Raw genomic sequence first — 14,576 nt, forward strand, 5'->3', positions numbered from 1 at the left:
TACTTATTAATAAATCTAAGGATTTATTTAATAGGTTCATTTCAATGATCCTCTTTGATTAATTAATCCTCCTCGCACTTCAATCAATTCTTCTAATCCTCTAATTAATTAAAACAAATCAATTTATGTGTTGTTGAGAATTAATTAGTCTTTTCCTATTATTTGAATTTTTAAATTCAAATTACCCACATGCCTCCTAACTTCTAACCACCTAATCTAACCATCCCTCTAACCTAACCCATTCCACCTAACCTTGGGTTTAACCAACCCTATCCTATCTTGCACATTCTAACCTCTTTATCCTAACCTCCTATGGTGTGGATATTTTCTTCTTGAGACACATGGTACTTTGGCCACATGTCTCCTCTCTTGGACACTTTCCCTTTTATGAGAAAAGCTCCTTGACACTTGTCACTAGAGAGATGACAAGTGTCTCTTCCTCCATCCTCTTCTCCAACCTCCTCCAATTTCACCCTTGATATCTTCAGACTCAATCTTGACCATTGATTCCTGCCACCTCACCCCTGGCCTTGGAAATCCTATAAATATCCCTCATTTTGGAGCAATAAGGATCCCATCCCATTTTCATCTTATGTGTTGTTATTATAGGAAGATCCCATCTCATTATCAATTTAGGAATTGTTACTATAGGCATATGATTTGAGAATTGTTGTTATAAGAAATTGCATCTTAGATTTAGTTTAATTTGATCATTTTCTAGCATAATTGTTGAATCATGTAGCTTAATCAATCTCTTTTCTAGCTTAATTGAATCATCATCATAGCTTAATCATGCATATCATTAGCTTAATTAGTCTCTTGGATCAATCTAGCATAATCAATCTCACCTTTGCATATCATTATCATTTCAAATCCTTTGTCTAGGTGTAGTCAAGTCACTGGGATTTCTTATCCAGATCTAAGAGTAAATCCATACTCACATCTCTTAGAAGGTGATAGGTCGCTTTGTCATGGTTCATCTTTATTTTCTTATAATTTTCTAACCATACTTGTAATGATCTATTGAGTGTTTTGTCTTGCAGCTACAGGTATCACACTTCACACGCACGACATTTTGACATGCACCGTGGGGCCGAAAATCTCATTTTTGGCCTCTTAGCATCATCAAATTTCCAATTAGTAGGATTCTGGCTGGGTCTGATTCAAAATTTTGTACGAGTTCCCTTTTTGCCTCGTACAAGGTCCTTTGTGTCCTTGTATGAGGAGAGAGAAATGTCGTACGATCAGGTGATAATTGTCATATGAAATTTTTATTTCTGTGTTTTCAAAACAGATTACATTTTAAGGTTTTCGTGCTTCAATTTGGTTATTACTAATGCTAACCCTGGTCTGTTTGTGAGTTTTTCGGTAGCCTAACTGGTTTTTGTAGGATGATTGTCAAAGATTATGCTTGTCAAAGCTTCGTTTCATCCAAACTTCATGACTACTAATGTATCTATTTTGCAGGTTGCCTAGGAGGACTCAACCAAACTTTATGTCTTCTTTAAGCTTTCTAGGCACACTTATTTTTGCTAAAGGGAATGAAAAATCATGTACTATGTGTTTTGATGATAGGCAAGTATGCTCTCACCTTTCTTAGGTGATCAGAAAGGTAGACTCATCTTTTTCTTTCAATAGTGCATAACTTTAGCGAGCTTGCCCTCCTGAGGAGCTAATAACTCTATGCCATTAAGGCTAGTGAGAGGGGAACGACCCAAGTGGGAATGACTAACGCCAAGTACTCCAACCCACTACAAAATAAATGTGATTTGATGAAAATCAAGTCAAAAGTAGTGCTTGGGAATAGCTCTCCTTCAACCCTTCGAGTATATCAAACCTTGGTTTTCAAGGCTGGGAGACCTCTTAATTGAGTTTATACCCCGATGCACCAAACGGATCCCTTACTAGTTCCAATTAAGTTAGAAGCTACCCGATTCACCTCCAAAAGGGGGATAATATTTGTGCAAGAGAGATAATAACTCTCCCAAGACACTTGCCATATCGTGCCCCCATTAGCATTTGGAGTCGGATAATATGGCGTTGAGAATCCATTGCGTGAGACTCAGCGGTCGTATTCTGATTAGCTATTGGGTGTGTACCTAAGCTTGCAAGCAAATGTTTTCTCTCAAAGACAAATTCCTTAGGTAGCATAATGTGCTTGAGGTCACTTATCATATCACGTGTTTGTTGTGTCTTCATACCTAAAAGAGAAAATCAAACCTTTAAAACTGGAAAACAGAGGCAAAACATCAAACTTCATTAATCAAAATTCTGCCAAACAAACATTTTTGTCTCTGGTCTATTCTCTATTGTATGAGTTTTTTATTTTATCGTAGGAGGCATCTACTTTGTTCTATAGTCCAGTGAGAGTTGTCATATGAGCCAGTTTAGCAAAAAAATTAGGGTTATCTTTTATCATATGGTCCAGTGAGAATTGTCGTACAAGCCAGTTTAGTAGGGAATTTTGTCTCATCATTTGTTGTCTGGTTCTGTGAGAAAGCTCGTACAAGTTTATGTCTTCTATAGTGCAAAATTTCTGGTTTGTCATATGAGCCTGTCTATGTTGTCATTCAGGGCTATGTAATCTATCGTACGAATTTATGTCTTTGTCTGTCTAGAACTGTCTTCTTGTATGTTTTTTTTCAGATCTGTCATATTTGCTTGGTCAGTTTATAGTGAGCATAAACACCTGTTATCTATCATTATGTGCTTATATTGTCTCCTTTATTGGCTTGGTCAAGTTATCATTTGTCAAATTGGATGCTAGAAATAGACAACTCGAGATTTTCAAGTATTCACATTCAACAAGTTCAAGATCTAAACATCTCAAAGTGCATCATCACCCTCTTTGATAAACTGATCACTCAAAACATAGTTTCTCATCAGGATCTATCATCCTCTATCACGAAACTACAATGTTTGGTCAGGACAAACTTGTCCCACATCGTAGGATATATCATTCCTATTGAACTTGGTTTTTATTAAAACCATCATCATTGCTCTCCAAAACCGAAGATCAAAAAACTTACAAACTTTTAAACACTTTAACCATCTTTTCGTGTCATATCACTCTATCACATTTCCATTAATAATTGATCACTTATCAAAACAAATTTTGGACAATCGAATCCTAGTACAATATCTAACCCACGTGTATGCCCATTTTAACTAGGGCTCATAGACAAAAGATTGCAGAAACATAAATTAAAATATTTGGAATAGCTGAAAAATCATATCAACATGGAATACCAAAGAAAAATACAGGAAGAAGACATAACAAGCCAACATATCAGAGTAAAATCAAAATCAAGTCCAAAATCAAAATCCAACTATGTCAAAATCTCACAAGGATTCAAATACATCTCCGAAGAAAGGCAACTCTTTTATGCAACTCTTAAAGAGATCTCTAAAGGATTTTGCTAAAGAAGATCAAAATAATGCACCTATGTCTAGCAATGGTTCATCCCCCCATAAGAAAATTGACTCTCCAAAGGCATCTATTCCTACACCTCGTAAAAACTTGCAAGAATATTCCATAACATCCTCACCAAATAATATACCCATCAAACATATTTCAAAGGATCCTATTCAAAGCTCATCTCCTTCATATCCAAGTATTGATTCCTTGAAACATCCCCATAACGCTCCCTTGCAAATTGAAGTTCTCATTCATTGAACTCTCATTAAATGTGTCCTAATAGATGGTGGAGTTGGCTTAAACATTTTCTCATTGAGTCTTGTCCGTGCTCTAGGTTATTCAAAAGATGCAGTTGATCCCCGGAAAAACATCACCATTAAAGCCTATGATGAAGAAGAACATAAGGAATTGTGATGTTACCCATCAAAGTGGGACATTTGTAAAAAAGACTCAGCATGCCAATTTTTTGATGTGGACTTACCATACAACCTACTCTTGGGAAGAACATGGATACATGACATACAAGCTATTCCATCAACATGTAATTAGTGCCTAAAATTTCCATACAATGGGCAAGAAATCACAATCTCAGCAGACTCAAATCCATTGCAGTGATGTAGTAATATGAAATCAGCTCAAGAGGTCATTGTTTCACATAACAGAGAGGTAGCATCTTCAAGCACACAATCCAAGGAACAATCATTTGCCTCAATTTTGTCAAACATGGAAAAATAAATGTAGCTAAAAGATCAAGGGAATGGAGAATATTTGCTATCATGGAAAAACAAACAAGAGAAAATTCAAATTGAAAGGGAAGAAGAAGATGCAGGAGTTGATATAGTTCACATGTATGTAGGACAAATGTTAGGAACTAGCCCACTTGAATCAGAGTCACATTCAGTTGACTTGGACTTAATCAAGGACAATCAGGAGCTACTTGCGAAAGGTTATTCTGACGAGAGTATCGTTCTAGACATGGAAATACATATTGAAAGCCTTGACATCTCTATAATGACCCCTAATATCTTTGAAACTATCCAACATGAGGATCTTTTATTCTTAATCCCTCCTGAACCTATGGACTGGAAAAATGAAGGACATACTGTCATTGATACCTTTTCTAATGACCACGCCATATCCTTATATCTTAATGCAATTGAACCAGCAACAACTTTCACCAGGGATTTCACTAATGTATCTTCGAGTCAAGTGGGTGACAAATCTCCTAGTTGCAAAAGTGAAAATCAAGAAAACAGTATTAGGTTTAATGTTGAAAACCATTTCTTGGCAACATTAGATCAAGAAAAAGTAAAAACAAAGGACGCATCTAATGGTGAAAACCTCCTCGAGGCGCCGGAAGATGGGAGTTTTGACACCTTACCCGAATTCTATCAAAAGAGGTCATCTATCCTGATGGAACCAATAGAGGCAGTTAACATTGGCACAACTGATCTATATCCAACAATTTCTCTATCAGAACTAGCAAGGCAACAATATATCGAATTCTTCAAATAAAGGCAAATCAATTTCACCTAGTCATATGTAGACATTTCAGGGTTTGATCCAAATCTTATAATACATCACCCAAATATCAGTCTAGGAATAGGCATCAATAATAGAACACAACATGGATCAGGAGCAGGCATTCTATTCATCACACTACAAGGTCATACAATTCCAAAAGCATAAAAATTAAGCTTTCCACGTAACAACAATACAATATAATATGAAGCCTTGGTTATAGGTATCAAAATGGCTATATAATGGAACATTACATAACTTTAAGTCTTTGGAGACTCTCAACTTTTCATCAATCAAATCAATGATGATTATCAAACAAAGGATGAAAAGTTAATGCCTTATAAAAAGATGGTTGATGATATCAAGAAATAATTTGTAGAAATAAATTTTCAGCAGATTCCAATGAATGACAACAAAGCAGCAGATGCCATGGCTACACTTGCTTCTCTCCTTCAAACATAGGAAAATCAATAGCTTTATGAATTCCTGGTGGAAGAGTTGTTTTACCCTACTCATAATTGTCTTGATTCCCAAACTATCTGTCACCTTGTTGGGCATGATCCTCCCGCTATGGCCAAACTTAAACATACCTGAAAGATAAATATCCTCCCTCCTGACTTATCAAAAAATCAATAGAGAAACTTTATATACGCCAATCCTCCCATTATACTCTTGTCACAGATACCCTGTTTAAACGAGGTCTAGACGGTACTCTTTTAAGATGTCTCAAACAAGAAGAATCTAAGAAGGCCTTACATGAAGTCCATAATGACATTTGTGGCACTCGTTCAAGTGTTCTTACCCTTTCAAAAAAACTCATACACTTGGGATATTATTGGCCAACTTTGGAATGAGATTCTTTTCAAATAGCTAGAACATGCAAATAATGTCAGATCCATGGGAATTTGATTCATGCACCAATACAAGAACTTCATGCTTTGGCAAAATCCTGGCCTTTCTGCCAATGGGGTATTGATCTAGTAGGAAAGATAAATCCTTCTTCATCTAATGGTCACAAATTCATCCTTGTAGTTATAGAATATTTCACAAAGTGAATTGAGGCAGTACCTCTCACAAATATCATAAGAAAACAAATTGTTGCATTTATCTTGAATTATATCATCCGTCGCTATGGAATACCCATGACCATTATCTCTAATAATGGGCGACCGTTCAAGAATCAGGATGTACAAGAACTATGTGAGAAATTCAAGATCCAACACAGATTTTCCACACCCTACTATCCACAAGGGAATGGGCAAGAAGAAGCATCAAACAAAATTATTTTGAAAATCCTCAAAAAGAAAGCGAATGATGTTGGCAGAGATTGGCATATTCAATTGAACCCTGCTCTATGGGCCTACTGTACTAGTATCCGCACACCAATAAGTGCCACACCTTTCTCTCTTGTTTATCGATCAAAAGTAATACTGCCAATAGAAGTAGAGATACCTTCTCTACGAGTATCATTAAAAGGTCTTATCCCAGATGAAGAACAAAGAGTATCTAGATTGAAGGAGTTAGAACTGATCCATGAATGAAGACAAAATGCCTTTGATCATTTAAAGGTATATCGACAGCAAAGAATGCATCAAAGTTATAATCACAAGGTCAAACCGAGAACATTTCAAATTGGGGAACTAGTACTAAAGGAAAATCCATGGAACCAGGCAGATCAAGAAAAGAAAGGAAACTTCAAACCAAATTGGTTTGGTCCATTTGTGATCATAGAAGTATTTGGGTCAGGAGCATATTAGCTATCAACATAGGACAAAGATCAGATTGACAAACCCATCAATAGCATGCATCTAAAGAAGTTTTATGTCTGAAAAAGAAAAAAATCCAAAAACAATGAAAAAGAAGAAAATACAAAAAAAGTGAAAAAGAAGAAAATAAACAAAAAAATCAAATATGAGAAAAAGTGCAATAAAATCAGATGGTGAAAACCTGGCAAACAGGCACAATCTGTCCGCTAGCTCTTCCATGTATTAGTTCATGCATCCTTATGCTTGCATTCATTTAGCATTGTTCATATCCATAATAAATCCTTGTACATACGCAGGCATCCTGGGTGGCTCCTCGCCATGGTTTGGATCATTGGGTATATCATAATGAATTTGTTTCTAGGCTTGGGGCAAAATTTTGAACCTAGCTGGGGGCAAATTTTTTTGATCATTTTGAGCTTAATCAAACAGGAAGAACAATAGTTAGGCAACCCTTATCAAGCGTAAACTGAGACACATCCAACATTGAACACGAGATCAAATTATCAACCATCAAACTATCACAAAGTCAATCTAAGTACATTACACACTTTTTGATGGATGATACCTTTTGGATAATAATTTTAACATGATTGTTCAACTTTTCAATCTTGATTTTTGCTATCATGATTTCTGAGTGACTCCAAGATGTCTTTGACTAGAGGAACAAGGAAGGAACATGATATTTTTCTTGTCTGTTGTCTATAAATTAATCATTAATATGTGCAAATTTGTCTCAGGACGTGATCATCAGAGTATCATCGAAGACATTTCTAATTTGCGTATTGAAATGGTTAATACTGCCTGTTTTACGCAAGCAACACTCAGGTCATCTTGGTTCAATTATACCTTGATGCTTGTGCTAACTTGCCATATCAAAATCCAAGAAAGTCATGCTCAGGTCATCATGGTTTAATTATACCATTGATGTTTGCACTCACTTCCCACATTTAAAAATCTCAATGATGACAAAACACAATAACCCAGTGACTGGTCCGGTCATAGCTTTGCATTTCATTTGCATTTATCTTGCATTTCATTCTTGCATGGGATCCCACCTACTCATTTTATCCAAGGTTAAATCTATCACAGGAATCATCAACGCATCATCATGAGTGTATACACAATCAAAATGATGACTCATCTCTCTCTAGATATTATCAACCCAACAAAAATCTTATGCTCCCCCCTCAACAGAACCAACATCAACATATCTAAATCTTTCTGCAACTTGATATCAACAAACTATCAATTCTTTACCCAATCAACCTTATCAATTCTATAAATCGATCACATCTAAATTGATCCTATCATGGCTTATACAGGATGTATCTTTCCTGAAACCAGATGTTCTGATCATGTCTTATATAGGATATATCATTCCTGAAACTAGACGCTTCGATCATCTTTGTCTTATACAGGAGGTGTCATTCCTAAAACCAGATTGAATCTCAATCTTATCAATCTAATCAATCAAGCTTTATCAATAATAAAAAACCACATCACCATGATTGTAGAACTTGCATTTTCATCAACCACAGTTGCAGAAATCAAATCATTTCTAATCGGGATATCAATTTTGCAAAGATCCAAAACAATTCCAAAGGTCAATTATCTCAATTGATCTCCCGAGGGGGCATCATCATACCGCAATTTATCAATCAATGTCTGGGGCATCCTATCGAACCAATATCATCATCAAAATGAGATTATTCTTTGAATCAATGTGTCATCACACCTTGCTTCAAAGAGGGGCAAAATGTATACACCTAAAAATGGTTTGAAGATATTTAATTAAATAAGCAATTATTTAATTAATCCCCCTTCCTAATTTAATTGAATTTATTATTAATTTGATTTAATTCTCTCTTTCATCTACTTATTAATAAATCTAAGCATTTATTTAATAGGTTCATCTCAATGATCCCCTTTGATTAATTAATTCAAATTAATTAATCCACCCTCCATTTCAATCAATTCTTCTAATCCTCTAATTAATTAAAACAAATCAATTTATGAGTTGTTGAGAATTAATTAGTCTTTTCCTATTATTTGAATTTTTAAATTCAAATTACCCACATGCCTCCTAACTTCTAACCACCTAGCGTAACGATCCCTCTAGCCTAACCCATTCCACCTAACCTTGGGTTTAACCAACCCTATCCTATCTTGCACATTATAACCTCTTTATCCTAACCTCTTATGGTGTGGATATTTTCTTCTTGAGACACATGGCACTTTGGCCACATGTCTCCTCTCTTGGACACTTGCTCTTTTATGAGAAAATCTCCTTAACACTTGTCACCAGAGAGATGACAAGTGTCTCTTCCTCCAACCTCTTCTCCAACCTCCTCCAATTTCACCCTTGATATCTTCAGACTCAATCTTGACCATTGATTCCTGCCACCTCACCCTTGGCCCTGGAAATCCTATAAGTATCCCCCATTTTGGAGCAATAAGGATCCCATCCCATTTTCATCTTATTCATTGTTATTATAGGCAGATCCCATCTCATTATCAAGATAGGTATTATTACTATAGGCATATCATTTGAGCACTGTTGTTATAAAAAATTGCATCTTAGATTTAGTTTTATTTGATCATTTTCTAGCATAATTGTTGAGTCATGTAGCTTAATCAATCTCTTTTCTAGCTTAATTGCATCATCATCATAGCTTAAGCATGCATATCATTAGCTTAATTAGTCTCTTGGATCAATCTAGCATAATCAATCTCATCTTTGCATATCATTATCATTTCAAATCCTCCGTCTAGGTGTAGTCAAGTCACTGGGATTTCTTATCCGGATCTAAGAGAAAATCCATACTCGCATCTCTTAGGAGGCGACAGGTCACTTTTTCATGGTTCATCTTTGTTTGCTTATTATTTTCTAACCATGTTTGTAATGATCTATTGAGTGTTTTGTGTTGCAGCTACAAATATCACACTTCACAGGCACGACAACTATTAGAAATCTCTCTTGCCTTTACCCTTATACTTCTTGAATTTGTCTCTCTTGCATTCATTTTCACCATTAGGACAATTAGCAGCTATATGACCAATCTTGTTGCATGAAAAAAACTTTAAAGATAGCTTACCTCTGTATTTGCCAGTGCCTCTAGGGAGTCATATTGCCAACAATGCTTCAAGCTCCACTAAACTGTCTTCATCATCAGCATCTCTGCTGGATCTAGATTCATAGCCATGACTAGTATCTCTACTTTTTCTCATAGATGGGTTAGAGATAGAAGCTCTGAATGCTGATTCTGATTTCTGTACACTACCTCATAGCCGTTTAATTCAAAAGCAATAAGTTTGCCAATGATAGATTCAAGAGTTACCTTTTTTGTCAATGGATTTTAGCTCCTGAACAGCTGCAACTCAGATAGCATAGACCGGTAGCAGGGTTCTCAGTACCTTACTGATCATTGTGGCATTTCCACTTTCCCTCCTGCACTCTTTATTTCTCTGACTATCTCTTTTATCCTTTGACCATACTGTTGGATATTCTCACCTTCAGACATTCTCATGTCATCAAAATTTCCTCTTAAACTCTCCTCTTTAGCAATCTTAACATGCTCATCACCACTATAAATCTCTTCAAGTTTTTTCCATACTTCAAATGCAGTTTCAATATCATGAATAGCTACATATTCAACATCAGACAGGGAGCTAATAATAGTCTCCAATGCTTGATGATTTTCTTGTTGTTCTTTCTTCTGATCATTAGTTAGAGTTCCAGTAGGTGAAATATACTTAGTTTTTAGATGATCCCAATACTGACCTCCCAGACTCTTGATGTAAATCTTCATTCTGTCACTCCAAATTCTATAGTTTTCTCTGTTTAACTTTAGACCTTCCTTTTTCATCATGATCTACAAGACATTTTCCTCAAGTTGTTAGGCTTAGATTTAAGAGGACCTAGATCGGTCTGATACCAATTGATGGTATGATGAAATAATAAGTATCTGATAGATTACTGAGAGGGGGGGGGGGTGAATCAGTAAATTACAAACTTCCCAAACTCAAATTCAATCACACAAAGTAAAGTTATCAATACAATACCACTGTCAAGATCAATACTCATAAGAATACCGGTTGACTGCTATAGAAACTTAACAGTAAACAACTTTAATCTTGTAAACATCCAAATGCTTAATCATATATCAACATACACCATCTCTTAATGCTTCTAGTTATCATGCCTTATCAGATTAGTTAAGTTGTTAATCAAATCAACAAATAAGATCATAACCACAAAAGCATTCACCACATGACACAAATATTTATATGTGGGAAACCCAAATAGGTAAAAACCATGGTGAGATGAGACTCACAAGATAGCTATCTAAACTCTTCTGAAGTTCGCCCTGTTAGGATCCAAGCCTATTAAAGCTTTTACAATAAGTCCTGTTAAGAACTAATCCTGTTAGGAAGCACCCAGTTAAGGGATTTACAAATGCCTTGATAAAAAGGAAGTACCCTGTTAGGAGTAACCTCGGTAGAGGATTTAAGAATCCAAGCTAATGGACCACCTTTTTAGATGATTTAAGAAGTAACCAAGCTTGTTAGAGCTTACCCGGTTAGGGAATTTCAATTCTGCTGTAATTGTTAGAAGACAATAGGTTTTCCTTGATCTCTCTGAATAGCACTGCATTTTCTTTGTTAGATCCTTTTAAGCTTCAATCTGCCTTTACACAAACTACAGATTCATTCTCCAGTTAGGAAACCACACACTTAACTGATTTCTTTCAACACCTTTTTCAAAACAACTTCATCGACCTTAAATTAAAATCAATTAGGTTGGTAACACAACAAAAACCTAATTCTCTCATAGAGATTACAAACAAATCGGTTCAAGTATGACCATTGGATTTAAATAGCAATCTGTACACATTATTCAATAAAATTCCAACAACTCCATGATCACCGCTTCATTGGACTTGTAACTCATCACGCCCTTTGTATTAGATGCAATCCATTTTGCTCATTCCCTAGACAATCAAACAAACGCACCAATATAATTTGAACTTGTCTTCATACAATGACCACACGTGTCACCATCATTACTGCTCAACATCAGATCATAAACCAACATAACCATTTCAACAAACTTAATCGGTTAGGGTTTAACAAAAATAACTGGTAGGGTTTACCGGTTAGATAGGATTTATCTTCATACACCAGTTACCGGTTCAACTCACATACTTACATACCGGTTTACAACTACAACATCTTCCATAAATCTCTTCCTACCTCTTCCTACTAGTTACAAGACAATATCAATAACAACAACAATATGAACAATATCATAAATACTATTACCGTTTCAATTGACATCAATGACAACATAACATATCATTAATACAATATTCATGCAAATGCCAAAAGGTTCTTCATTAACCTCAACTATCTTCTCTTCTGCTACCTTTTCTGCATCATTCTTAACTGGGACTACATCCTTCTCACTTATCTCAACTGTGTCAACCAAAGGATTTTGAGATTCCTCAACTACATCCACATGCATGAAATCAGCATCTATCTTCTTCTCTCCTTCTTTTGAAATGGAAGGAACATCTACTTCAACTTGTGCATCATGGGATTGCATCACTGGTGTTGGGATCTAAGAACACTAAGAGGGGGGGGGTGAAGGGGGGGGGTTGAATCAGTGTTTTGCTAGAATGAACAATTTTTAACTTTCTAATCCATGCATATATATACCGGTAAACAAATAAGCATATAATAAGAAGCAAATAAACCATCCACATAAATGAACACCATAACACACAGAATTTATACGTGGAAAAACTCAATGAGGAAAAACCATGGTGGGATTTGTGACCCACAATATCAGTTCACTGGTCATATGAAAAGATATTAAATAAAACAAGGGCCTGTACCTGCAGGAAGGCACATTGCCTAGAGCATACTGCTCATCACTAAAGAGTCTCATTGAATACAAGCTTTCTGCCAAAGTAAATTACTAAAAATTGTTCGTGTAAATAATTATTTATAATGGATATTATTACACCTTACTTAAGTTTACTTAGGAAATGCATTTCATAGTAGTTTGGGTATGAGACACTTGGGTGTTTGTGCCACATTGGGATAGTGTGTGTAGGAGAATTTCCACCTTTTGTGGACTTATCTTGTTGTTACATTCCACATTAAATGGGTGATCCACCTCATGTGGAATATTATATTGTTTCTCCTACCTACCCTTGTTTCTTGTTGAGCCACATGTTATGTTTGTGTGCTCACATATCCATATAGACTTGCCTATATAAGCAGGCTTATATTCATTGTATGTAACGCTTGATGATCCAGTTGATTAGTATTTTCATCATAGAATACAGTTTATTCCTATCATCTATTTTGTCTCTCTATTGTACTTTTCATTGAGCTCTTGATCTTGGGAAAATCTCATAAAAATGAACTCGGGAGTGCATCTGCTATGCCAAATAGAGTTCTGGTTCTGGTTCTACTTTGTATTGGTTCATAAACTTGAACTATTACTGGTATTACTTCTCCTCCAAGAATTCTTTCCAAGCTATCTATAGATCAATGCATTATATAACGTTCCCATACAAAAATGATCTCCATACATATGTTTCACATCATATAGTTCTGTTATACCTATATATGTCTATCATCTATATCATCATCTTAAATTGACCTAGCAAACTGACTTATATACCTATTACAAATGACATGCCTTGTGTCGGCTTGCAATGTATTTACAAAAGATATTCGATGTCGGCCTCGACAATAATTACAAAATTATTTACTAAATAAATCTTCCTTGATGTCAGCTTCATTGAAGTATTGATGTCGATGCCGGTGTCAGTGTCGGTATATGCCTCCTAGTACCAGTTTATGACTTCCATCAAATCTTGTTGCCATCAATGATGGTATGATGAAAGAATAAGTATCTGGTAGAATACTGAGAGGGGGAGGTGAATCAGTATATTGAAAAACTGATACAAAGTTCCCAAACTCAAATTCAATCACACAAAGTAAACATATCTAAGTCAACATCAATATTCATAAGAATACTTTGACAATAACCGGTTTGACTGTTATGATAACTTAAAAATAAACAACTTCAATCTTGTAAAAACCAACAATGCTTAATCATAACTCAACATATTCATCTCTCAATGCTTCTAGTTAACATGCCTTATCAGAAGTTAATCAAATCAACAAATAAGATCATAACCACAAAAATATTCACCACTTGACACAAATGTTTATACATGGAAAACCCAAATAGGTAAAAACCACGGTGATATGGGACTCACAAGGATAGCTATCTGAACTCTTATGAAGTTCGCCCTGTTAGGAGCCAAGCCTGTTAAAGCTTTACAATAAGTCCTGTTAAGAGCTAATTATGGTTAGGATTCACCCGGTGAAGGGATTTACAAATATGCCTTGATGAAAAGAACAATACCCTGTTAGGAGTAACCTCGCTAGAGGATTTAAGAATCCAAGCTAATGGATCACCTTGTTAGAGGATTTAATGAGTAACCAAGCTTGTTAGAGCTTACTTGGTTAAGGGATTTTACTACTATTGTAATTATTAGAAAACAACATGTTTTCTTGATCTTCTTGAATAGAACTACATTTGCTTGATTAGATCTTTTAATGTTTCAATTTTTCTTCACTCTAAGTGCAGATCCATTCACTGGTTAGGCAACTACACACTCAATAGGTTTCTGCCAATCTTCCCAACAACTTTTATAAATCAATTTGGTCGATAACACAACAAAAACCTAATTCTCATCATTGAGATTACAAACAAGTCGGTACAATCTTGACCGTTAGAAATCATAACAATCTCTTCACATTCTTCAAGAAAATTCCAACCGCTCCAT

This window comes from Cryptomeria japonica, chromosome 3, assembly GCF_030272615.1.
Source record: "Cryptomeria japonica chromosome 3, Sugi_1.0, whole genome shotgun sequence".
NCBI classification, from domain to species: domain Eukaryota; kingdom Viridiplantae; phylum Streptophyta; class Pinopsida; order Cupressales; family Cupressaceae; genus Cryptomeria; species Cryptomeria japonica.